Source organism: Aotus nancymaae, unplaced genomic scaffold, assembly GCF_030222135.1.
Source record: "Aotus nancymaae isolate 86718 unplaced genomic scaffold, 86718_ANA_hifiasm-v0.15.2.pri h1tg000051l, whole genome shotgun sequence".
Taxonomy (NCBI): Eukaryota; Metazoa; Chordata; class Mammalia; order Primates; family Aotidae; genus Aotus; species Aotus nancymaae.
In genome coordinates this window covers 17,649,490-17,676,932 of record NW_026988465.1, presented here as the reverse complement: position 1 = coordinate 17,676,932, position 27,443 = coordinate 17,649,490, and the positions used below count along the sequence as shown (strand labels likewise).

At 39.3% G+C, this 27,443-nt stretch overlaps 1 protein-coding gene across 2 annotated transcripts in view; it reads right to left on the bottom strand.

Annotated features, from left to right (window-relative positions):
• CDKAL1 (CDK5 regulatory subunit associated protein 1 like 1) overlaps positions 1–27,443 on the bottom strand; it is a 716,352-nt gene that overhangs the window by 324,603 nt on the left and 364,306 nt on the right. The window lies entirely within an intron of this gene.

The following is a 27,443-nucleotide window of genomic DNA, read 5'->3' as shown; positions in this document are numbered from 1 at the left end:
TATGCGAATCAGTCTACTCAACTAAGAACACTTGAATAATGATTTCTTAGGTTCACAACTCCTGGAAGAATTTTTTAATTTTAAGTGCTTTCTTGGGCATACAGTCTATAAACAATTAGAAAGTTAGCATTGTTATTTTAACACTAACTAAATAGAACCGGGGATGGCAGCACCTAATCCTAAAAACAATAAACATCATTTTTGTTTAGTTAATTCTGTACACAGTGAACAAAGAATCTGATTCTTTGAAGCTATTTTAAGATTTATAATCTTGGAAATAGGACAAAGGGAAGTAGGAATCAAATAATGGTATTGAAATGTAAAATTTTGTAATACCAAGACAAAAATTACACGGATTTCCACTTGTCAGTTAAGCGTGAGTCTGATTATTCTATTCAGTTCGCTGACTCTGATCCTATCCTCACCTCATCTTGGAGTTAGTGTTTCCTATAGTGGGCTCCTATTTCTAACATAACCCTTATTTTTAACTTCTGCACTCCTTACTTATAGGCCTACATTTTCAGGTCTCATTCTAGAAATGACATCATTCAACTTTTCAGCTCAGACTCTGTCCTCTGCCCTTACCCAAAACACAGTCAGACCAAATGAGATGCTTCACAGTGCTAATTGAGAACTGATCTTTCAACTATTTAGCCGTAAGCAACAGCAGCTGGTTCTGAGTAATCATACAGGAAAGGAGTTTATTAAAAGGATATTAAGAACGAGGCTCGCTACTATGCTTCTAGGAACAATGCCCAACCCAGCACAAAACAGGCTTAATGAGAAAACTGTCACTGTTTTCAGCCGCACCAAGAATTCAACCCTGTAAACACTACCACCCCCAAGAGCCAGATGCCACTACCGCCACTCTGGCTAGCAAACCTCGAATCTAAGCAGAGCCTCTCCCCTCAAATTGCTCATTGCAGAACTTAGGTTTGCTGGTGGAATGTAGGTTGCATTCTTGTGACCTAGGTGCAAAGCAGATTAGTTCTCTGTGTTCTATTGTGGGAGGATGGTTCTCGTAAGGCTGGAAATTCCCCAGATTATACCGAGTGTTCAAAAGGTGCCGGGGAGCCAAAAAAATACCAGTCATGCCCACTGTACAGGATTATAAATTGCTAATACCAAATAAACACCCACATAAGAAAGAAAACGAAGTCTTCATTCCTTCATCCCAGAAAAGAGAAGTGCAAATAATGAAATCATAAATTTAGCAAACAAATACGGTTTGGATATAGCAGTGGCCCTGTTCGTGATTTCAATCTACCGTGAATAATGAAGAAAAGTCTACAGTGTTCTCTGGTGCCTAGTGTCCAGTTCCAATACCTATCAGTGATCCTTCCCCATTTCAAAATGGACAGGAGCTACAGATGCTGCAGACCCCATCCTGACTTGTGTCACATCCTGGCTAATTCAGTCCCCTTTCACACTCAGTATCTGTTTCTTTGCAGTAACCTACACGACTCCTGACCTACTCGTTTTTGCTGAGTTCTCATAGAAAACCACTTCCATCATTAAGCACGCATATTTAATCAGAACCTCCTCTGTAACAGGAACACTCTGTCTGACTGAAGAAGTGAGGAATTCCAGAATGTGATATATATATAATATTGCTGATGGACAAACCGGAGGGTGGCAGCACCCATGAACACTAAACGCGGACATTCTTGCTCACTTCAGCGTCTTATAGGGACAAACAGAAGGAAGATGAACTGATCAGTGTTTCTTAATGCCCCATCATGAAGCATTGTTTTACACAGTCTCCCATGTGCAAATGATATTTAGGCATGGGGATGTAAGTAAAGAAATTGAGAAGTGGAAGTAAGAGAATTATCACCCCCAGCCTAAAGTCAAAAACAAACAACATGCATTTATATGCCTTAAAAACGATTAGAAGATCACATAAAATTGCACAGTGCTTACATCTAGGTAGAATCACAGAATGTGTATGTTTTATTCTCCTTCATGCTTTTCGTGATGTGCAAGAATGAGCAGGTGTTATACCTTCCAATCAGAAGGAAACAGGAAGAATTGTTTACTGGAATACAGTCCCCCAAATATCACAAGCTCATAAGCATATCTTCTAACAAAATTCAATTCAAGATTATGACGATTCTCATTTTCTTTTTTTAAATCACCATTTTGTAACTATGCTTTAAAACAGGTAAAGCTTGTGATACATGAATGGTATTGCCAAAGTCCATTTGGGCTGCTTCAGTCATTTCTAAATTACCTGTTCCATAACTTAGAATGGGTAATTTAGAAATAATAGAAATTTATTGCTCACCATTCTGTTAGCTTGGAAGTCAAAGATCAATGTGTCAGCAGATTTGGTGTCTGGTGAGCACCTGTTCCTCATAGATGCAGCCTTCTCTGTGTCCTCACGTGGCAGAAGGGCAAGAAGGGCTAGGTAGCTCTCTTAGGCCTCTTTCTTTTTTCTCCAAGACAGAGTCTCACTCTGTCACCCAGGCTGGAGTGCAGTGGCACAATCTCAGCTCACTGTGACCTCCGCTTCCTGGGCTCAAACGATTCCTATGCCTCAGCTACCCGAGAAGCTAGAACCATAGGCGTGTGCCACCAAGCCCAGCCAATTCCTTTTATTTTTAGTAGAGTCTCAGGCCTCTTTCACAGGGGCTCTAATCCCACTCATGAGGGTTCTGCTCTCATGACATAATCACCCTGCAAAGGCTCTATTCCTTAATACTATCATCTTAGCGATTAGGTTTCAATGTATGAATTTCAGAGGGACATAAACATTCAGACAATAGCAAGTCCATGTAATCTTTAAAAATACGTATGACACTGTATGTTCTTACTCATATGTGGGAGCTAAGCTATGAGGATGCAAAGGCATAAGAATGATACAGTGGACTTTGGGGACTCAGGGGAAAGGGTGGGACGAGGGTGAGAGATAAAATACTATACATTGGGTATAGTGTACAGATGCACTGAAATCTCAGAAATCATCACTAAAGAGCTTATTCATGTAACCAAACACCATCTGTTGCCCAGAAACCTACCGAAATAGAAAAGAAAAATGTGTGATATAAATATAACCATAAGCAATCAAAGAGAAAGTATACGTTGTATTATACACTTTTACTTACCTATTACTTCAATAAATGAATCCAAACAGCCTACCAGTAAGCATTTAATTGTATTGCTTCTACCATCTCCTTTCTATCAATTATTACTAGTTTTTTCTTTAAAAGAAAGGTCTCCCCATGTATAAAACTATCTTAGAACTAAGGTATACCAAAACAATACCAAAAAAAGACAAGGCTGGGCATGGTGGCTTGTGCCTGTAGTCCCATTACTCTGGGAGGTCAAGGCAGATGGATCACCTGAGGTCTGGAGTTTGAGACCATCCTGGCCAACATGGTGAAACCTGTCTCAAAAAAAATACAAAAATTAGCTGGGCATGGTGGCGGGCCCCTGTGATTCCAGTGACTCGGGAGGCTGAGGCAGGAGAATTGCTTGAACCAGGAGGCGGAGGTTGCGGTGAGCCGAGACCACACCACTGCACTCCAGCCCCGGCAACAAGAGCGAAACTCCATCTCAAAATAAAAATAAAGAAAAACAAAGAACAATAACAAAAAAGACAAATGAACTAATGCTTTCCGAATACTTCAGTAACATTATTAAGCACAGTCTTTCAAACTTCTTGACGCTTTGCATTTTTCAGACCTAAAATATAAATGTCCTTTTAAATTACGATGGATCCTCACTTAGTGAAAAATCTCATGAACACTCCTAATTTTCTCCACTGAAGGTAAGTTTCCAAATGCCTGGAGCAAGCAACTGAGCTGTCTAAGAGGCCCTATCCTCTGCCTGCAATCTTCCTGCCCACTGCTTCTCAACACATGGTCCTTCAATAAGCCATTTCCCTCGCTGACCTGCACCCCGCGGTGTTCAGTCCCGTTTCAGTGCTATCGCTTCTTCTTTCTCCTGCCTACCTATTTGCCATTATCAGTCACTTCTCTAACGTCTATAGTTATTTCGATTCTTCCTCCATCCTTTCAAAAAACTCAAAACTCTGAATTCGTTTGACTCTCAAGAGAAGTTACAAAAATAGGAAGTTCTCTTGCATTCTCCACCCAGGTTCCCTAAATGACATCATCTTGTATAACCATGGTATCAATTATCAAGAACAGAAAATTGGCATTGTTACAATTCTGTTAACCATAGGCCTTGTTTGGATTCTACCAGTTTTTCCATCATGAACTCACTTCTTTAGAGGAAGAAATGGGCTGTTGTTCTATAAATTTTATTGCATTATAGATTCATGTAACTACTACTACAATCAGCACACAGAACTGCCCCATCACTACCCCAAAGCAAAGCTTTACAGCTTTTATTGTCCCTAACTCCAAATCCCGGCAGTCATTAATCTGTTCTCTATCTCTATAATTTTGTCACCTCAGGAATGCGCAATCATTTGAGATTAGCTTATTTTTTTGTAATGCAACATAATTGGATCTTGAGATCCAATTAAGCTGCTGAATATATCAAGACTTGCTCCTTTTTACCACTGAGTAGTACTCCACCGTATGGATATACCACAGGTTGTTTATCCATTCACTTGTTAAAAGACTTATGGGTTATTTCCAGTTTGGGGCTATCACAAATAAAGTTGCTATGAACATTCATGTATAGGCTTTTGTGTGAACAAAAGTTCTTATTTCTCTAGTGTAAATATCCAGTAGAAAGATGCTGAGTCATATGGTACCTGTGATAATTAAATTTTAGGTGGTTAATTCAAGTTGGCTAGGCTATGGTAGGTACCCAGTTATTTGGTCAAACACCAATCCAGATGCTGTGAAATTTTTTTAATATGTTGTTAACATCTAAATTCATGGAGTTTGAGTAAAGCAGATTGCCCCCCATAATGTGGATGGGCCTCTTTCAATTAGCTGAAAGACTTAAGATAAAAGACTAAAGTTCAGAGAAGAGGAAGGAATTCTGCCTTCAGACTCAAGACTGCAACAATGATTCCTGTTGAAATTTCCAGTCTGCCCAAGCCTGCCCCCCAAATTTCAGACTTGCTGATTCCCACAGTCATGTGAGCCAGTTCCTCAATTCCTTAAAATCTCTCTCTCTCTCATTCTCTGTGTGTGTGTGTGCCTGTGTGTGTCTGTGTGTGTGTGTGCACGTGTGTGGTTCAACTGTTCTATTTCTCTGCCGATCCCTAATACATCTCCTAAGACTGGGAAATAGAATGGGGTATCTACTCTCAACACTTCTTTTGGTTTTCTTTTTTTTTTAATTCGCCATTATATAAATAACTATGATTTTAAAATATAAACCAATTTACAACAAATTTATATATTTCTTTCACATATCTATGTAATGGATAGCTAAGGATTAAGAGTTTAGTGGAGAATCAGTAAATATGATGTAAGAACATCTTAAAGTCTGCTAGTATTTCAGAAAGTAAATTCTGTAAGGAGCAAAAACAAACTACTTCAATCTTAAACCCACCATAGTAAACCAAGTAAAAAATATGTTCAGGCATATTATGTGAGTTCGGAGGTGAGCAATACCTTAGTGATATGAGTGATATTCAAATTTTGTCAGAGTGACATCAAAGCTATGAAAAAAATCTACACATTTAAAAGGGAGGAAAATTTCAAATGTCTACTAAAGAGCTTTTTAGGGGAGGCTATATGAAGCTATAGAAAACTATTATTATGTTCTATGCAGTAGAAGCAAAAATGTTTTAAAAACTTGCTTTAAATAGCATTTTAGAAGACAGAACATAAATATCCAGGTAATGGTAATATCTCTGCCATAAAGACATTCAAAACTTCAACAACAAATTTCCATTGACCATCTTAGTGTACAGAGTACCGCTCTAGGCTCTGGAGTCATAGCAATAAAAAATATATCCAGTCCAAATTCTCATGGAATCTACATCAGCTAGGGTGGGGTGGAAGGAAAAATTGATAAACATAATAAAGTCAGATCATGACAAATTCTTAAGAAAAAACATAAAACTCAGTAAGAGAGTAAAAGATGGATGTGTGGGTAGTGGTGGGTGCTATTTTAAAGAAAGTGGACAGGCAAGACCTTTCTGAGAAAGTGGCACGTGAGTATAACATAAACTTTTTTTTTTTTGAGACAGAGTCTTGCTCTGTTGCCAGGTGCCAAGCTTAAGTGCAGCGGCATGATCTCAGCTCACTGCAACCTCCACCTCCCAGGTTCAAGCAATTCTCCTACCTCAGCCTCCTGAGTAGCTGGGACTACAGGCATGCACCACCACACCCAGCTAATTTTTGTATTTTTTAGTAGAGACGGGGTTTCACCATGTTGGCCAGGATGGTCTCGATCTCTTGACCTTGTGATCTGCCCGCCTCGGCCTCCAAAAGTGCTGGGATTACAGGCATGAGCCACCGCGCCACCCGGCATTTTTTTCTTAAGAGACAGTCTTGCTTTCTCACCCAAGCTGGAGTGCAGTGGCACAGTCATAGCTTACTGTAACCTCAAACTCCTGGGCTCAAGCAATCCCTCCTGCCTCAGCCTCCCGAGCGGCTGGGACTACAGGTGTGCCACCACCCACAGCTAATTAATTTTTTTTTTTAAGAGACAAGGTTTCACTATGTTGTCTAGACTGGTCTCGAACTCCTGACCTCAATCAATCCTTCTGCTTCAGCCCCCAAAAGCACTGAGATTACAGGCATGAACAGCCACCAACACAAACTCTAAATCTGGGGTGACCTCCTAGAAAAAGAAGGTTGGAAAGAGAGAACCTCAGAAATTTCAATCAGTTGGGCAGTGTGGACTCCCACCCATGCAGTGTGCTCAGGCAAGGCCAGAAACCTGCCTGCTGTGTTGGCACAGAAGCGGGGTGTGTTTTCCACAGAGCTGGGGCAGGACCCTGGATGCATTTCTCACAGCAGGTCCTCTCTCTTGCTGGGTTTGAGGAAGCGTAAGGAACTGAGGGCCCCCTCCATCCAACAGCCAGTGAGGAGCTGAAGCCCTCAACTCTACAGTTCGCAAGGAGTTGAATCCTACCAATAACCACGTAAGTGAGTATGAAAGCAGATGCTGCCCCATGTGAGTCTTTGGATGAGACCTCGGCATTGACTAACTTCTCACAAGTGAGAGGCCCTGAGTAGAGGTAAGCTCTGCCAGATTCCCACAGAGACTGTGAGATAAAAAATAGGAATTAATATTAAGTTTCTACATTTGTGGTAATTTGTTACATAGCAATAGATAGCTAAATTATTTTCTCTATCATTCTGTTAAAATATTAACACCAAGAAAGTTAAAAAAAAAAAATCTGCCTAGTAAGGTAGATCCTCAGGTTCCACTATTTGAACACTTGGACATCCGACTCTGGTCTGTCGCTTACTGGGCTAAGGTGCCTTGGATTTCATTCTTGATGACTAGCCTCGTTCAGCTGTTCCAGAATCAGGGCATCACCTCTACCCCACATGTGTCTAGACTCTTACATGCCTCACCCTTGCTTAGGAACTGAAGGCCTGACCAACACACCACACTTCCCTCATAGAAGTACGCATCTGCTGAAATTGGGAGACCAACTTCATCTTAAGAGAGGCTTGGCTCCTTGACCCAGGACCCAGACCAGGGGAGCCTCCTACTTCCCCACCCATGCAGCAAAAGTCAGGTAGTTTAACTCCAGTTCAGATGAAGGAATAAGAAACAAATATTAGCTAAAAAGAAAGCTGAGGAGGGAGTTTGAGGGAGAAGAACACCAGAAAGTTTTATGAATTTGAGAGAAACAATAATAATAAAATTGGTAAAAATCAACAGCAGAAATAGGGACTTCTTCATGTACTTTCATTCAAAACAAAATGGCAGTGGATCCTGGGTACATCAGCCACCATGGGGTAGAAAAACACAAGATCTAGCAAACTATTGGGTGGTCCTTCTCAGAGGAAAGTTGGCAGATCCATCTGACTTTGATCTCTCATTCACAGAAATAGCCTGAAGAAACTCCTCCACCCAATAAAAATAATAAATCTCATAAGCCACACACTCTGCAGGCCAGAAATCACCTCTGGTGAGAAACCTTCCTCTCCAATGCATGAAGCAAACGTTAACTGTTAAAATGCTGGACTAGAAATATCACAATGGAAACCCAAAGGAATAAAAGTCTGTCTCAAATCTCAGAGGCTGGGGAAGACACAAGAGAAAGGCAGAGGCAGAATCCGTAGTATTCCCTGCATCAGAAAGATCTTTTTGCCAGCAATCTTTTAGGGAAACTATCAGGAACTAAGAATATAAAACTCAGGAATTAAATTTAACTATGTCTATTATGGTCTAAGGGCAAAACTAAAAGAGCATAAATAAGAATGCCTGTAATAATGTAGAATTTGCGACTTCAGTAGCAAATTCCTTTAATTGTCGGTAAAATTCATGAACGAAGGCATTTTGGGGTGACCCTGCCCACGTAAGAGATGACAGATTCATGTGCACATATGCAAAATTACCGTGTGAAACACAATGTGTAATTCTAGAGCAACGAGAAGACAATCTAACTCAACAGAGAGCCTCCTTCTCCCCAGGCTTTTGCAACGTTACACACTGGTGGGCATCTTTTTTGTCTAGACGTAGAGAAAACAGTGCATGGAACTATGAAGGACCTGGACTTGATTCTTGGTTCCACTACTTAGTGGGTAGCTACTATCTGACTATACCACAACATGTTCTCTTACTGAGCTTTAGTTTTTACTCATCAAATGGAGTTAATGAATAATGCCTAACTTACTCGTTATCATAAATAACAAATTAGATAATGCATATGAAGTATCTGGCACATGGCCACTTCTCTATGAAGGCTGTTATTACAAATATATATTTCATATTTATATTAAATATGAACTCCTTAATCAATGGCTTGCAGTAACATTAGCTAAGTCATTTAACCACTCTGAGCCTCCACATTTGTAAAATACAGATGATTCTACCTGTCCAGAATACAATCCATAGACTCTCCACACTAGCGAGAGTCGGAGCTCATCAGTCCAATTTCTGTACCGCCACATGCATTAGTTTGCTGGGGTTGCCCTAACAAAGCACCAAGAACAGGGTGGCTTTAACAACAGAAATGGCTGCTGGAGGCTAGAGGTGCAAGCCCATGGCTGTTTCATTCCATGGCCTGTAAGGGACAATCTCTTCCAGGCCTCTCCCCTAGTTTTGGGTGGGTTGCCCGCAGTCTTTGGGGTTCCTTAACCAGTAGAAGCGTCACCGCGATCATGCCTTCGTGTTCACATGATGCTCTTCTCCCTGCGTGCATGTGTCTCTCTCTGTTTATAGGATGTCAGTCAGGGTGGATTAGAGCCTACCCTAATGCCTTCATTTTTAACTTGTACTTCTGTAAAAATCCCTGTTTCCAAATAAACTCTTGCTCCGAGGTATTCAGGGTTAGAACTTCAAAATATGTATTTTGGGGTGACACAGTTTAACCCTCAACATCATGCTGCATCAAAAGAGTCAGCAAATCAGGGTACACAGAGGGGGTCTGAGGCAACGCCCGCATTTAAGTCCAAGAGAACTGTAATCTAATTCCTGGCCAGACAGACACTATCTGGCCCAGGTAACAAATTTGAATAGCTACTTCTGCACCACAAATCTACTTTCTCCACAGGAAAGGCTGCCGGATAGGACACCCAGTTAAATTCAAATTTCAAATAAACAATGGATAATTTTTCAGCCTCGGCATGTCCCATGAGCCTCCTGTATTTTCACGCCCTAAGCTGGCCCTCTGCCCACAGGTGGCTTGCACTGCCACGCAGAGCTCTCAAGGTCGGGCAGCATTACCTAAATGTGCCCCGTAAGAACTACCTGAGGTCCTACTTGTTATTACAAATTCCCAGGCTCCATTCCAGATGCAAAGAATCATATTCTCCGCTGAAGATGTCTGGAAAGCTACGTTTAACCAGGAGCTCAAGTCATTCTTTTCCAAGACAGCTGGGAAGAAACGGATTAGATGAGGACAAAGAACAGTTACGAGCTATTAGTATACAAAGTAAAAAGAAGAGTGATAAAGTGAAAACAAAAGCAAAACATAAACTGCGGAGATTAACAAACGCTTTTCTAATTTAGAATATGAGAACAGAGGAAAAATAGCTAAATAACTACAAATAATGCTTATCTTCTGGGGAGGCGGAAGTGGGTGTGATCATTTTATTAGTAAGACTGCTTTCCCGTGGGCTTAGTCCAATGCCAGGTGTAAACCTGCTAAACTCAGAGCACACTATGACCAGGGCCGCCCTCTCCAAGGAAACAGGACCTGCTGCTCAGTGCCTCCTGGCACCATGCCCTTAATACCACCTGAGGCCTACCTAGGAAGGTGCTGCCACTGCCTCTGCATACTCAACCTCCCCGGCACCGGGAAATAATTTTCCTCCCCACAAGTGTACGCTCTGAGGGAAGGACTGTGCCTAGTTTGTGGGTGGTCTAGCTGTAGCTCTAAGCATTGAAATATGTTTCCAACACTGAAAAAATAAAATAACAAGCAAACCCAAGGCAAAAACCACACTAAAATAAAATCTGTGTTTTATGCTGATTTTAAATAAAGCACCTAAAGCGTTTAAATAAATCTAACTGCATAAGCAGTAACAGCTTAGATATAACTAGTAGCCTTTTAAAGCAAAATAACATTGGTTTACAAAATTAAATTACAGTGAGTAAAGACTCATTGGATTAATTTGAAAAGATGGTCAACTGCAATATATTCTTTGGACAGTCTAACCAATTTTTGGTCCCATCTTCAATTCTGATTATCTAATCCCAATTTTCTTCTTGCACTAGATGTTTAGAAGGATTTCTGAGCTCTGTGCAATTTGAACTCTGTCCCATAGGGACTTAAATTCAACAAGAGTAATATACATACACAACCCCCCCCACATATATATACATATATATATAATTTCATAAACACAAATCACACATATACACACTCATTGCATTACAGATTATTTTAGCTTTAGGGTTTTAATTTATGGCGTTTGCATTTTTATTTCATATAGTTTTGTTTATTAGAAAAGGAAGCCGCAACAACCAAGGGGGAACAACAACAATGTTCGAAAATTCATTGAAACAGATCTAATGTCTGGTGCTCATTTAACCAGAGTGTAGCAAGACACTCAAGGATGCAGCTTTTGGATTCAAAATAAATCATATTCTAATGACCGAGGCAAAACCAGTACTTCCACGGAAAATACAAATGAAGATTCCTCTTAGACAAACAACCAAGAAATAAGATTATTTAAATTTTAATAAAAAGAACTGTTACATTGCAATCACTTGAGACAGAAAATGGAATCTGACTTAGTATCTAATACAGTCTATTCATTACAAGATTATTACTTAGGATTTAAATGTTTATTGTGTAAGTCAACTGGAGGAAGGAAACCTTTTTCCCTAAAGACACCCTAATATCTCAAAATTATATTTCATTGTTTCCACATACATTTCTAATTTTTATAAATAATCTAAGGATGAAAAAAATAAATATTTATGCAGTCACATAGTTGGTTTAGGACACAACTGCTTTTAAAACTAGATCAAGTGATGTCTAACCCAGTGTACCTTTTCATTTGCCAACGAGTCAACATTCACCAAGGAATTCATTTTAACTGTTTGATTAAATTTGTATTTATAATTCCTATCTTAAACAAAATGTGACATTTTTAATCCATGCTAAATATTTTTAAGTAATTACACTTAGGCCTATCCAAATGTGATAAATACAGACAGAATTCAATTCTTATTATGGTGATCTGCATATTCAAGACTGTCATTTACATTCTGGTGAAAAATAAATTCACCTTTCTTTTGTCTCCATTTAATAATTCTGGTATTTGAAGTGGTAGAGAAAAAAAAATCAACTTTCAGAAGCCTACGAGATTTATTTATTGATTCCATACTGTGGGAGTTTGTTCTCTGTCAAATGGTTATGCTGGAGTTCCCAGAAGGCCTTTCCCTGGTAAGGATCTGGGTTAATACTGGCCCTAGAAGACACGTGCATGAGTTTTGCAGCAGAAGTGAAGCAGCAGCCAATACTCTCCGAATGAAGGTCATCATGGGCAGAAGTGGGGACAGAGCCGTGGATGCCAGCATTCCCAGCTCATCATTACTCTTCTCCATTCAGTGTCCAGCTCTTCTGTCCCAGTGGACTCTGTTGACCAACAGTGGCAAGGCGCCCACAAGCAACTACTTGGCAGCAAACTCACAGAAGCAGCTGCCACACAGAGGCATTCTCCCCAAGACCCTCGAGCACCTTCCCGTTCCCATCCACATAGGGTGGTGGGCTGCGCTCAGCTTCTGACTCCCTGGCCGCTGACTTCCCCCTGGCCCTCCTGCCGCCACCCAGCTCCCCCCCATTGGGGAGTTCTCATTCCTGTAATAAACGCTTAGACCCACGGCTCACAGTAGTTCTGCCTCCCTTGATTAACCCTTGACTGCTACACTTAACCTCCTAGTCCACAATTGTTAGAGGACTAACTAGGAGTAATTTTTGTTTTGGCTTTTGGAAGTTTTTAGTACTATTTTTTTCTTCATAGTCACTGTTTACAATTTTTTAATGTTATATTCCACACAACATACAATGTATCATCTTAACCAATTCTGCTTTTGTTTTGAGACAAGATCTCACTCTGTCGCCCAAACAGGAGTGCAGTAGCACGATCTCGGCTCACTGCAGCAGCTACCTACCAGGCTCAGGTGATTCTCCTGCCTCAGCCTCCCAAGTACCTGGGGCTATAGGCACATGCCATCATGCCTGGCCAAATTTTATATTTTTATAGAGACAGGGTTTTGTCATGTTGCCTAGGCTGGTCATCTTAACCATTTTTTAAGTGTACAGTTAAGACATATTGAATGGATTCATATTGTTGTGCAACCATCACCAATCATCAGTCTCCAGAACTTTCTCATTTTGCCAAATTGAAACTCTATACCATTACACAAGAACCCCCCAAGCCCTGGGAATCATCATTTTACTTTGTTTCTATGATTTTGCCTACTTTAAATACTCATATATTGTGTTATAATCTCTCTATATAACATCATATAAGTTATAATTATATAATGTGTCATACATCTGTTATAATCTGTCTTTTTGTGACTGGCTCTTTTCTCTTAGTATACTATCCTCCAGGTTCGTTCATGGCGCAGCATTTGTTAGAATTTCCTTCTATGTTCTAGAACATGTCAGGATCTGACTGGTAAGAAGGGATTTACTTCTTCCACTTTGCTATTTGCTTTGTCCCTCATTTTCCATATTACTGCCTTCTTCTGTGTTTAGATTTTTTTTTGTAGTGAAATAATGCTTAAATTCCTTTCTCATTTCCTTTTGTATACCGATGATCCCTGACTTTTAATGTTGAACTTACAATTTTTAACTTTATGGTGGGTTTCTTTGGACATATCCCCATCATAAATTGAAGAGTGTATGGACAACGGTTCAACTTACAATTTTTCGACTTTATGATGGGTTTATCAGGGTATTCAATGCATTTTTCAGCTTAGATATTTTCAGCTTACAATGGGTTTACTGGGAAGCAACCCCATCATAAGTTGAGGACCATCTGTGTATTTTATATGTATTTTATTTGTAGTTGCCATGGGAATTATATTTAATAACCTGAAGTTATAGCATTCTAATTAGGATTTATACCAGCTTAACTGTAATACAAAACTCTACTCCTCATTCCTTTCAGTTGCTTATGTTACAACATTATATCTTCATATGTTGTGTGTGAAAAAATATAAACTAAAAAATTTGTTTTAATGCATTAGGCTCTTAAATTATATAGAAAACAAAATGTGGAGTTACCAACCAAAGTTATAATAATACCAGATTTTAGACTAACAATCACCTTTTTAAAAAAAATGTGTTAGTCGTTACTCTAAAATAATGTAAAACACAAAAAGTGGAGTTACAATCTGTTGTTACAATACTACTGGCCTTAATAATTCCCATCCATTTTTCTTTACTGAGACGTGTATTTCTTCAAAGGGTTTCCAGTTGCTGTCTAGTGTCCTTTCACTCCAACCTGCAGGACTCTCTTGGGTATTTCTTACAGGGTATGTCTGGTGGTAGCAAACTCCCTCTGCTTTTGCTTCCTGAGAATGTCTTATTTTCTATCTCACTTTTGAAGGACCATTTTGCAAGATGCAGGTTCTTTGGCTGTCCATTTTTTTTTTCTTTTATGTTGGCCCACCGGCTTCTGGGCTTCAAAGTTTCTGAGGAGAAATCTTAGAGAATCTTACTGCAGAACCTTTGCATGTAAAGAGTTGCTTCTCTCTTGTTGCTTTCAAGATACTCTTTATTTTTACTTTTGACAGTTTCATTATAACATGTCTTAATGTGGGTCTCTGAGTTCATCCTACTCGAAGTTCATTGGGCTTCTGGGATGTTGTCATTCATGTCTTTCATCAAATGTGGGAAGTTTTCCACCATTACCTCTTCAAATAATCTCACTGCTGCTTTTTCTCTTCTGGAATTTCCACAATGCACATGCTAGTCTGTTTGATGGTGTACGGTTCCGCAGGTCCCTTATATGCCATTGAAGTTTCCTCATTCTTTTTTCTTTCTGTTCCTCAGACTTGATAATTTTGATTGTCCTATTTTCAAATTCAGACTCTTTCTTCTGCCTGCTTACATTTGTCTCTGAATCTCTCTCGTGAATTTTTCATTTCAGTTATGGTATTTTTCAGCTCTAAAATTTATGTTTGGCTTCTTTATAGATTGTCTATCTCTTTATTAATATTTCTTTTTTGTTTATACATTGTTTTCTTGACTTCCTCATGTCTTCCTTTAGTTCATGAACGTCTTTGCGACAGTTAAAGTCTTTGTCTAAAATATAGGCCATCAGATTTTTATCAGGAACAGTTTGTTGCTTTTATGTTTTCCTTTCAGTGGGACACATTTTCTTGTTTCTTTGTATGCCTTGTGATTTCTGGCTGAAAGCTGGACATTTGAATCTAATAACATGGTGATTCTGGAAATCAAATTTTCTTCCTTCCCAAGGGTTTGCTGCAGTTTTTGATTTTGTTTTGTTTGCTATAGGCAGTCTCTATGTCAGTGGTCTGCCTGAGGCATAAACTTAAGGTCTTCTCAGATCTTTTCTGAGTCTGTGCCTCTTCCTGGCCACATGTAGTGACTTTCTAACTTCCCTCATACATGTGTGGTTGCTTCGGAATGCCCTAGTTTCCAGGATCTGGCTCCCAAAATAGAAACAGAAAAAAATGAAGTGGGGGAAAAAGGGACTGAATCTATTTTTTTTCTTTACGAAATGGGGTCTCACTATGTTGCCCAAGCTGGTCTTGAACTTCTGAGCTCAAGCAATCCTCCCACCTTGGCCTTCCAAAGTGCTGGGATTATAGGTATGAGCCACCACACCCAGCCCCAGACCAGACCCTTAAATTCCCTGAAACTCACATCAGCTGAAGGAGGAGGGGCTTGCAATAACACAGGGAGGGCACAAAAAACAATGGCTGCCCACTTTGCAGCTCTCAGTACCCCTGTCTCCAATACCTGGATCCTTATTGCACACCCTATATCCTGCAAGCTGCCTGCAAGCTTCTCTTAGACCAAGTGTATGGCTGCCTACCCTGGGGCTGAGGGATAGGGGTATGTGGCTGCTCACATGCTAACAACCAAACATAAGCACAATTCACCATCCTAGCCTTCCCCTGGAGATTGTACACCTTTAGCAGATTCAGAATTCCAAAAAAGTTATACCAAACAGGTTCGGTCAGTGCATTTGTTGACCAGTTGAGGACAGATTCCTGGTGCTTTCTACTCTGCCATCTTCTCCATAGTCACTTTTCACACTGTAATTTCTAATCCCAGAAGGACCTGTGGTTACGATGAAAAGACAAAGCAAGCCCAACTCTACTCCATGAAATAAATGCACATGGGCTTCAATGTCATTTGCTCCATATAGAGGGGTATAAGTACTTCTGAATAAAACTCATTTTCTACTTAGAAGCAGCATCTTTGTTGCCAGAATTTTCTCCTCTTCTCAGGTACTATGTTCAAGTATATAGAAAATACAATCATGACTGAGAAATCAAACTAAAGCATACCAGAGCAGAAAATCATCTCACCTTCTTCAGTAAATATTTAAGGAACACTGTGAGAGCAGCAAAGCTACAAAAGGGAACATCAAGATCGATCTCTGAACACTTCTAAAATGATACCTAGTACTGATGTTCAATTATAAAATCTCAAAGGTACTAAGGCTGAGTAAAGTAATGAACATGTGTTTACCAATTCCAGCAGCACTTTATTCAAGAACACATCTCCAAATAATGATGCTTGGGAAGATTAAAGGAGACAGTGTTTCAAAGACTAACGTCCTCAGAAAAGCTTTGAAATAGAAATTAAGATATTCACCATTAAAGTTGTGCATGTGTGTGTGTGCGTGCACATGTGTGTGTGTTAGACAGCAAGAGTGAGAGAGAGAGAGAGAGAGAGAGAGAGAGGAGAGGTGTTTTTAGTTTGGCTGTTCAAATATAGACATTTGGCATTCATTTTTGGTGAATACAACTGGCGAATAGATATGTTAAAAATAATTTCATTTTCCCACCCTGAAGTTACATATTCAAACTTGCCCATCTTCCCTCAAAAACTTGGTAACTTCCTGTTATAGTGAATGTCATTTAGTCTATAGGATACAGTGACAGCCAAAGTAGAAGACAGAAGGATGACTTACTATTTACCGGGAAAAGCCCTAGGATAACAACTAAGCATGTAACTGCTCTCCTGCATGGGTTTTGTCCCAATGCATTCTTCATCCATCACCCATTGAGACCACCCAAATAACCTGCCATCACTCCCTTGCCAATAACCATTCTCCGGTTATTGCCTTTTTGAAAGCTCCTTCTTTTCTGTCTCTCCCGTTTTGTATGTCATACCCATATTATCATTTGATTTTACTCTATACCCTGTCTCTAAGAGATTTCATCAATATTATGGTTTTATATATAATCTATATGTAAATAATTGTCAAATTTACCTCTCCATTTCAGATTCCTTTTTCACACTCCAGATATAGCCATATATTCAACTGCCACTTGGGAATTCCCCTTTGATATCTCACAGGCATTTCAAAATAACAAGTTCAAACTGGAATTCCAGAACTTTTTACTCAAATAGGTGCTTCTTCTAGACTTCCCCGTTCAATACACTGTACCTTATCCATAAACCTGGGAACTATTAATGTCTCCCTCCCTTACACCTCATAGCTAAGCTCAGTTTATTTGGCCCAATAAATACACCGTGTGTGTGTGTGTGTGTGTGTGTGTGTGTGTGTGTGTGTGTGTGTAGCCACCACGTGATTTCGTCAAGTAGCCTCTTCTCTAGTCCCTCCATTTACATTCTGAAACTCTATAATTTGTTCTCCACACAGCAGTCACTGATCCTTTGGAAATGCAAACCTTTTGATAACTTCCCCATTGTTCTTGAAATAAAGTTCAACATTTCTAACTTGGTCATTTATAAAGACAGTAATAATCCAGAGTCAGAAGTCGGAAGGACAGTGGTTACTGTAGGTAGGCAGCTGAGGATAAGAAACTAGTTTCTGGCTGAGGTGGGCAGATCATTTGAGACCAGGAGTTTGAGACCAGCCTAGCCAACATGGCAATACTAAAACTCTACTCAAAATACAAAATTAGCTGGACATGATAGCATGCACCTGTGGTCTCAGCTACTTGGGAGGCTGAGGCATGAAAATCACTTGAGCCTGGGAGGCAGAGGTTGCAGTGAGCTGAGATTGCACGACTGCATTCCAGCCTGGATGACAGAGCAAGACTCAGTCTCAAAAAAAAAAAAAAAAAAAAGAGAAGAATCTAGTTTCTGAGTTGCTGGAAAAGCTCTGTTTCTTAATCTGAGTGCTGGTGACACAGTTATGTCCAATTTGTAAAAATCACTAAACTGTACACTGAAGATTTGTTCATTTTCTTGTGTATATGTTATAGTTGAATAAAAATATTAAAGATAAATCCAAGAGGAAAAAAACAGACCCTGCAAATGAAGGTAACAGCCGCAGAAATACTATCTTCATACATGTACTCACCAAAAGGGCTACTTAGCATGTATTTGTCTCTCAGACCAGTCTCTGCCCACATGCCCATCCTCGCCTCTCTCTCTGTCTCACTCATACAGAGCAAGCATGACGGAGACTATCATCTCTAGACTTCAAAGGAAACCCCAATGTTCATATAATAATACATGAGCTCCAAAGAACATTATCTTGTCATAAATATGAAAGAAGACATGTCTCACTGATTTTCAGTAAATGATTGCTACTGAAACGATTATAAATTACGCAAAAACTAAAGGAAATGATTTTTAATTTTAGTATTTAATGCTCAGGACAAAAATTCACAGAAATGATAAAATATTCTATCATGTGTTTATAAAACATTCCCATCAGAAATGTTATTCATTTTCTTAACTTTTACAGCACATTACTTAGGCAGGGACATTACAGTAAGATTCTGAAAAAGAAAGTTTGTGTTTTCCTCTGTTATCAAGAAGTCTACTAGCAAAAACCAAGGCGATTCCCCATGAAGAGAAACTTGGAGAGGACTCTACTGCTCAGGTGTTGCTTACAAGTGACATATCTGACAGGGAAACAGATGATTCGAGGGGAAACTCTGTGAGTAAGCACACAGTTAATAACACTCAGCCTCATCATTAAATTTAACAGCAGCCTTTTTCACTCAAGTAGCCCATATATGATGTGCCACTAGTAGTATCTACTTCCAGTGCTGGTGCTGTAATTTGCATACTGCATCAGAGCACGGCCATGTGACAGTGCTGATCAGGAGAGAAGCCTGGTGCTTCTCAAAGCTTACTAAAGCAGCAGAATCATTAGCACTGACATATTACACTACAGCATTTGGAAGATTATCTTTTAAATGGTAGGAGCTATCAAAAAATGGTTTTCATTCCATCACTTTAAGTACTGGCCTTAGAAACTGACTTTAGAATAATTTTATGTTTTGCCACTTTTTTTTTTTTAATAAGGATTGGGCCAAACACACAATGTCTAAGGTAGCATCTATGTACCAAATTCTACATGGTATAAATTGAAAGGAGACAGGCTATTTAATTTTAAACTCTCTCAAAAAAAGTTATAATGGGTAAATAGTTGAGAACTAGAATACTGACAAGGTAAAGCAGAATTGAAATGGTTCCCTACAGTAGTAAGAACAGAGAGGGCTAGCATCTCTAGTCATCGAGCATTTTATCAATGCTTAAAGCAGACACAGCATGGTGATAAAAGTAAACATTTATGTTACCTTCATCAGATCACTTAGGTCCTCTTTGTCTGTTTCCTCATCAGTAAAATGAGGATAATAATAACAACTTCATAGAGTTATGAAAATAAAAATTAAAAAAAAATTTTTTCCATTTTACTTTTAACATATATATACACATACATATACATAATTTTGTACTTTAGGTTCTGGGGCACATGTACAAATCATGTAGGACTGCTGCCTAGGTACATACATGGCAATGTGGTTTGCTGCCTTCATTCCCCTGTCACCTATATCTGACATTTCTCCTCATGTTATCCCTCTCCACCCTCACTACCCCGCACTGTCACTCCCCTAGTTCCCCCACAACAGACTCCACTGTTTGATGCTCCCCTCCCTGTGTCAGTGTTCTCATTGTTCAACACCGGCCTATGAGTTAGAACATGAAGTGTTTGATTTTCTGTTCTTGTGTCAGTTTGCTGAGAATGATGGTTTCCAGATTCATCCACGTCCCTACAAAGGACACAAACTCATCATTTTTTATGGCTGCATAGTATTCCATGGTGTATATGTGCCACATTTTCCTTGCCCAGTCTATCATCGATGGGCATTTGGGTTGGTTCCAGGTCTTTCCTAATGTCAACAGTACCACAATAAACATACGTGTGCATGTGTCTTTATAATAGAATGATTTATAATCCTTTGGATATATACTCAGTAATGAGATTGCTGGGTCAAACGGAATTTCTATTTCTAGGTCCTTGAGGAATGGCCACACTGTCTTCCACAATAGTTGAACTAATGTACACTCCCACTAACAGTGTAAAAGTGTTCCTATTTCTCTACATCCTCTCCAGCATCTGTTGTTTCCAGATTTTTTAACGACAGTCATTCTAACTGGCGTGAGGTGGTATCGCAAAGTGGTTTTGATTTGCATTTCTCTAAAACCAGTGATGATGAGCATTTTTTCATATGTTTGTTGGCCTCATAGATGTCTTCTTTTGAAAAGTGTCTGTTCATGCCCTTTGCCCACTTTTGAATGGGTTTGTTTTCTTCTTGTAAATCTGTTTTAGTTCTTTGTAGTTCTGAATATTAGCCGTTTGTCAGATGGGTAGATTGCAAAAATTTTTTCCCATTCTGTTGGTTGCCAGTTCACTCTAATGATTGTTTCTTTTGCTGTACAGAAGCTCTGGAGTTTAATTAGGTCCCATTTGTCTATTTTGGCTTTTGTTGGCTTCTGTTGCCAATGCTTTGGTGTTTTAGGCATGAAGTCCTTGCCTATGCCTAGGTCCTGAATGGTTTTGCCTAGGTTTTCTCCTAGAGTTTGTATGGTGTTAGGTCTTATGTTTAAGTTTTTAATCCATCTGGAGTTAATTTTAGTGTAAGGTTTCAGGAAAGGGTCCAGTTTCTGCTTTCTGTACATGGCTAGGCAGTTTTCCCAACACCATTTATTAAACGGGGAATCCTTTCCCCATTGCTTGTTTTTGTCAGGTCTGTCAAAAATCAGATAGTTGTAGATTTATGGCATTGCCTCCGAGGACTCTGTTCTGTTCCATTGGTCTACAGCTCTCTTTTGGTGCCAGTATCATGCTGTTTTGATTACTGTAGGCTTGTAGTATAATTTGAAGTCAGGTAGAGAGATGCCTCCAGCTTTGTTCTTTTTGCTTAGGATTGTCTTGGCTATGCAGGCTCTCTTTTGATTCCATATGAAGTTTAAGGTGGTTTTTTCCAGTACTGTGAAGAGGGTCATAGGTAGTTTTATGGGGATAGCGTCAAATCTATAAATTACTTTGGGTAGTATGACCATTTTCACAATATTGATTCTTCCTAACGATAAGCATGGAATGTTTTTCCATCTGTTTGTGTCCTCTCTTATTTCCTTGAGTAACGGTTCATAGTTCTCCTTGAAGAGGTCCTTGACATTCTTTGTTAGTTGTATTCCTAGGTATTTTATTCTCTTTGTAGCAATTGCAAATGGCAGTTTGCTCTTGATTTGTCTCTCTGTTAGTCTGTTATTGGTGTATAGGAATGCTTGTAATTTCTGCACATTGATTTTGTATCCTGAGACTTTGCTGAAGTTGCTTATCAGTTTCAAGAGATTTTGGGCTTAGACAATGGAGTCTTCTAAATATACAATCATATTGTCTGCAAATAGAGACAATTTGACTTCCTCCTTTCCTATTTGAATACCCTTTATTTCTTTTTCTTGCCTGATTGCTCTGGCTAGAACTTCCAATACTATATTGAAGAGGAGTGGTGAGAGAGGGCATCCTTGTCTAGTGCCAGATATCAAAAGGAATGCTTCCAGTTCTTGACCATTCAGTATGATACTGGCTGTGGGTTTGTCATAAACAGCTTTTATTATTTTGAGATACATTCCGTCAATACCTAGTTTATTGAGAGTTTTTAGCATAAAGTGCTGTTGAATTTTTTCAAAGGCCTTCTCTGCATCTATTGAGATAATCATGTGGTTTTCGTCTTTGGTTCTGTTTATGTGGTGAATTACGTTTATAGACTTGTGTATGTTGAATCAGCCTTGCATCCCTGGGATGATGCCTACTTGATTGTGATGGATAAGATTTTTGATGTGCTGTTGCAATTTGCTTGCCAGTATTTTACTGAAGATTTTTGCATCTATGTTCATCATGGATATTGGCCTAAAGTTTTCCTTTATTTGAGTCTCTGCCAGGTTTTGGTATCAGGATGACGTTGGTCTCATAAAATGATTTGGGAAGGATTCCCTCTTTTTGGATTGCTTGGAATAGTTTTAGAAGGAATAGTACCAGCTCTTCTTCATACGTCTGGTAGAATTCAGCTAAGAACCCATCTGGACCTGGATTTTTTTGGTTGGTAGGTTATTAACTGCTACTACCTCAACTTCAGCCCTTGTTATTGGTCTATTCAGGGTTTCAACTTCTTCCTGGTTTAGGCTTGGGAGGGTGCAAGTGTCCAGGAATTTATCCATTTGTTCCAGGTTTACTGGTTTATGTGCATAGAGTTGTTTGTAGTAATCTCTGTTGGTAGTCTGTATTTCTATGATACCGCCTTTATTGTTTTTTATTGCATCTATTTGATTCTTCTGTCTTTTCTTTTTTAATTATCTGGCTAGTGGTCTGTCTATTTTGTTGATCTTTTCAAAATACCAGCTCCTGGATTTATTTATTTTTTGAAGGGTTTTTTGTGTCTCTATTTCCTTCAGTTCTGCTCTGATCTTAGTTATTTCTTGTCTTCTGCTAGCCTTTGAGTTTTTTTGATCTTGCTCCTCTAGGTCTTTCAATTTTGATGATAGGGTGTCGATTTTAGATCTTTCCTTGCTTCTCATGTGGGCACTTATCGCTATAAATTTTCCTCTAGACACTGCTTTAAATGTGTTCCAGAGATTCTGGTACGTTGTGTCTTCATTCTCATTCGTTTTGAAGAACATCTTTATTTCTGCCTGCATTTCATTGTTTATCCAGTCAACATTCAAGAGCCAGTTGTTCAGTTTCCACAAAGCTGTGCGGTTCTGGGTTGGTTTCTGAATTCTAACTTAATTGCATTGTGGTCTGAGAGACTGTTTGTTACGATTTCCATTCTTTTGCATTTGCTGAGGAGTGATTTACTTCCAATTATGTGGTTAATTTTAGAGTAGGTATGATGTGGTGCTGAGAAGAATGTATATTCTGTGGATTTGGGGTGGAGAGTTCTGTGTATGTCTATTAGGTTTGCTTGTTCCAGATCTGAGTTCAAGTGCTGGATATCCTTGTTAATTTTCTGTCTCATTGATCTGTCTAATACTGACAGTGGAATATTAAAGTCTCCCACTATTATTGTGTAGGAGTCTAATTCTCTTTGTAGGTCATTAAGAACTTGCTTTATGTACCTGGGTGCTCCTGTATTGGGTGCATATATATTTAGGATAGTTAGCTCTTCTTGTTGCATTGATCCTTTTACCATTATGTAACGCCCTTCTTTGTCTGTTTTGATCCTTGTTGGTTTAAAGTCTATTTTATTGGAGACTAGGATTACAACTCCTGCTTTTTTTTTGCTTTCCATTTGCTTGGTAAATCTTCCTCCATCCCTTTATTTTGAGCCTATGCGTGTCCTTGCATGTGAGATGAGTTTCCTGAATACAATATGCCGATGGGTTTTGACTTTTATCCAATTTGCCAGTTTGTCTTTTGATTGGGGCCTTTAGCCCATTTACATTTAGGGTTAATATTGTTATGTGTGAATGTGATCCTGCCAGTTTGACGCTAGCTGTTTGCTAGTCTTTCAAGATCAAGTTTTTTTTTAAGACGGAGTTTCACTCTGTCACCCAGGCTGGAGTTTAGTGGCGTGATCTTGGCTCACTGCAACCTTTGCCTCCTGGGTTCAAGCGATTCTCCTGCCTCAGCCTCCAGAGTAGCTGAGATTACAGGCATGCGCCACCACGCTCAGCTATTTTTGTATATTTTCAAAGAGATGAGATTTCACCAGGTTGGCCAGACTGGTCTCGAACTCCTTACCTCGGTGATCCACCTGCCTTGGCCTCTCAAAGTGCTGAAATTACTGGCGTGAGCTACTGCACCCAACCAGAGAATAACAATAAAAGTAATGACATGGAAACTGCTTAGCACTGTACCAAATAAACATTACATTGCCAGTAAATGGTTTTAAGCAGCAGCATCATTCTGCTCACAAGATCTACTGCAACAAGAACAAGATAAATTATGCCCTGAAAATAACACCTCATTCATAAGACGCACTGTGGTGTGGTGGCTAAAGAATGAGAGAAGAAAGGATCCTAGGAAACTGTCTTGATTGTACTGTGTTCACTAGAGTTAGTTACATAACATGGGCAAGTCACGCAGCACCCCCTAACTGTCCATTTCTATACAAATAAAATGTGGTATTAGTAAGGTGATCTTCAAGATACCTGTTGGAACTAATATTCTGTGTAGGGAAAATCCTGGAAACCCTTTAATCTTAAGGTAAGCTCCTTTGAGCAAATATAAATTGGTAGGAAATTATTTTATAAAAGCTTTGCCGGGTGCGGTGGCTCACGCCTATAATCCCAGTACTTTGGGAGGCCGAGGCGGGTGGATCACAAGGTCAAGAGATCGAGACCATCCTGGTCAACATGGTGAAACCCTGTCTCTACTAAAAATACAAAAAATTACCTGGGCACGGTGGCGCGTGCCTGTCGTCCCAGCTACTCGGGAGGCTGAGGCAGGAAAATTGCTTGAATCCAGGAGGTGGAGGTTGCAGTGAGCGGAGATCGCACCATTGCACTCCAGCCTGGGTAACAAGAGTGAAACTCCTTCTCAAAAAAATAAATAAAATAAAATAAAAGTTTTAATCATAAAATTATTTTAAATGGGGTATTTTATTGCATGTAAAAATACAAAAACATATATCATTGACTTCACAAAACATTATTTTACTCAATAATTTTTATGAGTAGATCATTTAAGTAATGTTTGGTTTATCAGTACTCTCAGTAAGTATTCCTAAGCCTACTGAATCCATATAATTTAGAAGGAAGAACCAGGTTTCCATCTCTTAGATTTCAGATGCCAAGAAAAATAGTTAATAGTCAAAAGTAGGCTACTTCAGAATTATAATAACCCTTGTAAAAACAAGTTTATTCCTGACAAGAACCCGGGGAAGCCTAAGCAGGAGGCCACTGTGGCAATGACAGTCACATTTAGAGAAGCTGCTTCAGTCATGATCCAGCGTGCTTGAACATCTCATTCAGAGCATCCCAACGGGAGATGGTGACACAGTCATCAAGAACGAGAATTCCAAATGTCACAGGAGGTGTGGCTGGAGGTGAGGGGCATGAATAAGCAGACAGCATGAAATATACTATATAACTAAGGACCAAGAGAGTATCTAGAGGTATAAAGACAAGCAGAACAGGAACACATACACAAATTAACAGGAGACAGGGAGGTAGACAGAAGCAAGGGAAATAAAATTCAGTAAAAACAATAAAAAGAGCCCAAGTCATCTCCCATGACAGAATGTAGCTGTCACAAACTAATTCTACACCTAAGAGGAGCTGGGCCATCCTTCCCCACCCAGAAGCAAATGAGTAAAGATCTGTTGATTAACAAGACTGTGCCCTAAAGAGTAGCAACATTTTCATGGTTTTCTCCAAAGATTCGGAAACTTGATTTCAATTCATCAGACCTTTGACCAAGTCATTCATATAATCCAATCTTAAATCAATTTTTATTGTATTTTTATTTACTTCAAAAATGTATTTTAATGAATAATGAAATAAATGTACTTTTAATTATTTTATAATTAGGAAAAGAAAGCTAATCCATGCTCATTGTAGGAAACAAAGATAATGAACACTTGCTGTAAATATTTCATAGAATATAAAATTAAAATAAATTAATCCCACCACTGAGAGATAACAATCACTTAGATTACTTTATTTCAATTCAGTCTTTTTTCTACACATACACAAAGACTTTTTCCTACATAATTAGGATAATACTGTAGTCCCTTACTAAAAAAGTAGACTTATTTTCTGAATATAAAACTGAAAGTGGGTGGAAAAAAGAAACAAAATGAGGGCTATTTCTAGGAAGACTTCCCTAATAAATACTCATTTTTCTATATTATAGATGTATGTTATCTGAAGCATCTGGCTGCCTACCAGATTCCCAAGGCCAACAGAAGCCAGGTCATGAGGCCCCACTCTCAGTCTGGCTTGCGGCAAGGTTGGGAGGCCTCTGCTTTAAGGCGCTTGGCAGACTCAGCACTTCTTCATCTGGGCCTGCAACTTTGATTTCAGATGCCAAGAAAAATATAAAAACCTCCACTGGTGCCCAATTCATTTCTCCTGGGGGTTAGGAAAGACACTCTCTTTTCTTGTGGTGTTCCATTTGACTTACTCATTTCTGAACAAATGTCCACAAGGGAATCAACTTTAATCAAAGGGCCCTTTGGGAGGTGATTATATTATGACAACTATTCTCTTAGTAATGGGATTAGTGCCTTATAAAAGAGGCCCGAGAGGCCAGGTGTGGGGGCTCACACTTGTAATCCCAGCACTTTGAGAGGCCGAGGCGGGCAGATTACCTGAGGTCAGTAGTTCGAGACCTGCCTGGCCAACGTGGCGAAACCCCATCTCTATTAAAAATATAAAAATTAGCTGGGCTTGGTGGTGCACACCTATAATCCCAGCTACTTGGGAGGCTGAGGCAGGAGAATCGATTGAACCCAGGAGGCAGAGGTTGCAGTGAGCCAAGATCGTGCCACTGCACTCCAGACTGGGTGACAGTAAAAGACTCTGTCTCAAAAAAAAAAAAAAAAAAAAAAAAGAGGCTTGAGAAAGCTTGTTCACCCCTTCTGTCATGTGAATGAACAGCTAGAAGGCACCATTTTTGAAGCAGAGAGCATGCCTTCACCAGACATGGAATCTGCTGGCACCAGGATCTTAGATTTCCCATGCAGTCCAGAACTGCGAGGAGTAAGTCCATGCTGTTCATACCCATTCTAAGGCATTTTGTAATAGCAGCCCAAGTAGACTAAGGCACAGGTCCAAGTGGAATATAATTCCTGAAACCATCCTCTGAACCCAAGAACACTTTAATCTGATTGAACTGAACATAACAGAATTCTAAGGTCATAGCTCTCTTGGAGATGAGAAAGATTTATTTTGAGAAAGGCAGGGAGTGGGGAGGGAGGGAGTTTTCATCTCAGTGATGCCTCCTACCCTCCATTCCCAACTTGGTAATATCTGGTAGTCTCAGTTTCCAACAGTGTACACAGAATCCTAAACCAGAATGTTCACTGAAAAATAAATGAACAACATTACTTTGATGAGTTTACCAATCAAACACAACTATGTTTATTTCTAAGTCAAAAAACTCAAACCATGGCTTTCGTTATTAATTTAAAATCAGTATTGTTTTACTTAGCACTAGAAACTACTCATTTAAGCAGTTACAAAAATACACATTTTATATCAAATGAATGTATTCAAATGTTGGGCTTACTAATTTGTTTTGGTCAAGATTTCTTATCTATTCTTTCCACCCCATTTTTAAATTGCATAAAATGACTTCAAAAGAAAAAAAGCCATTTCCAATCCCAATCTCTTCAATTTTATCTGTCAGAGTTCTCTTTCAGTCACTGCTCAGAATGCTATTTTTGTTTGTTTTACATATTCCCCATAATGTTGGAGACCAGATGTAAGCGGTGGCATCTCAGAG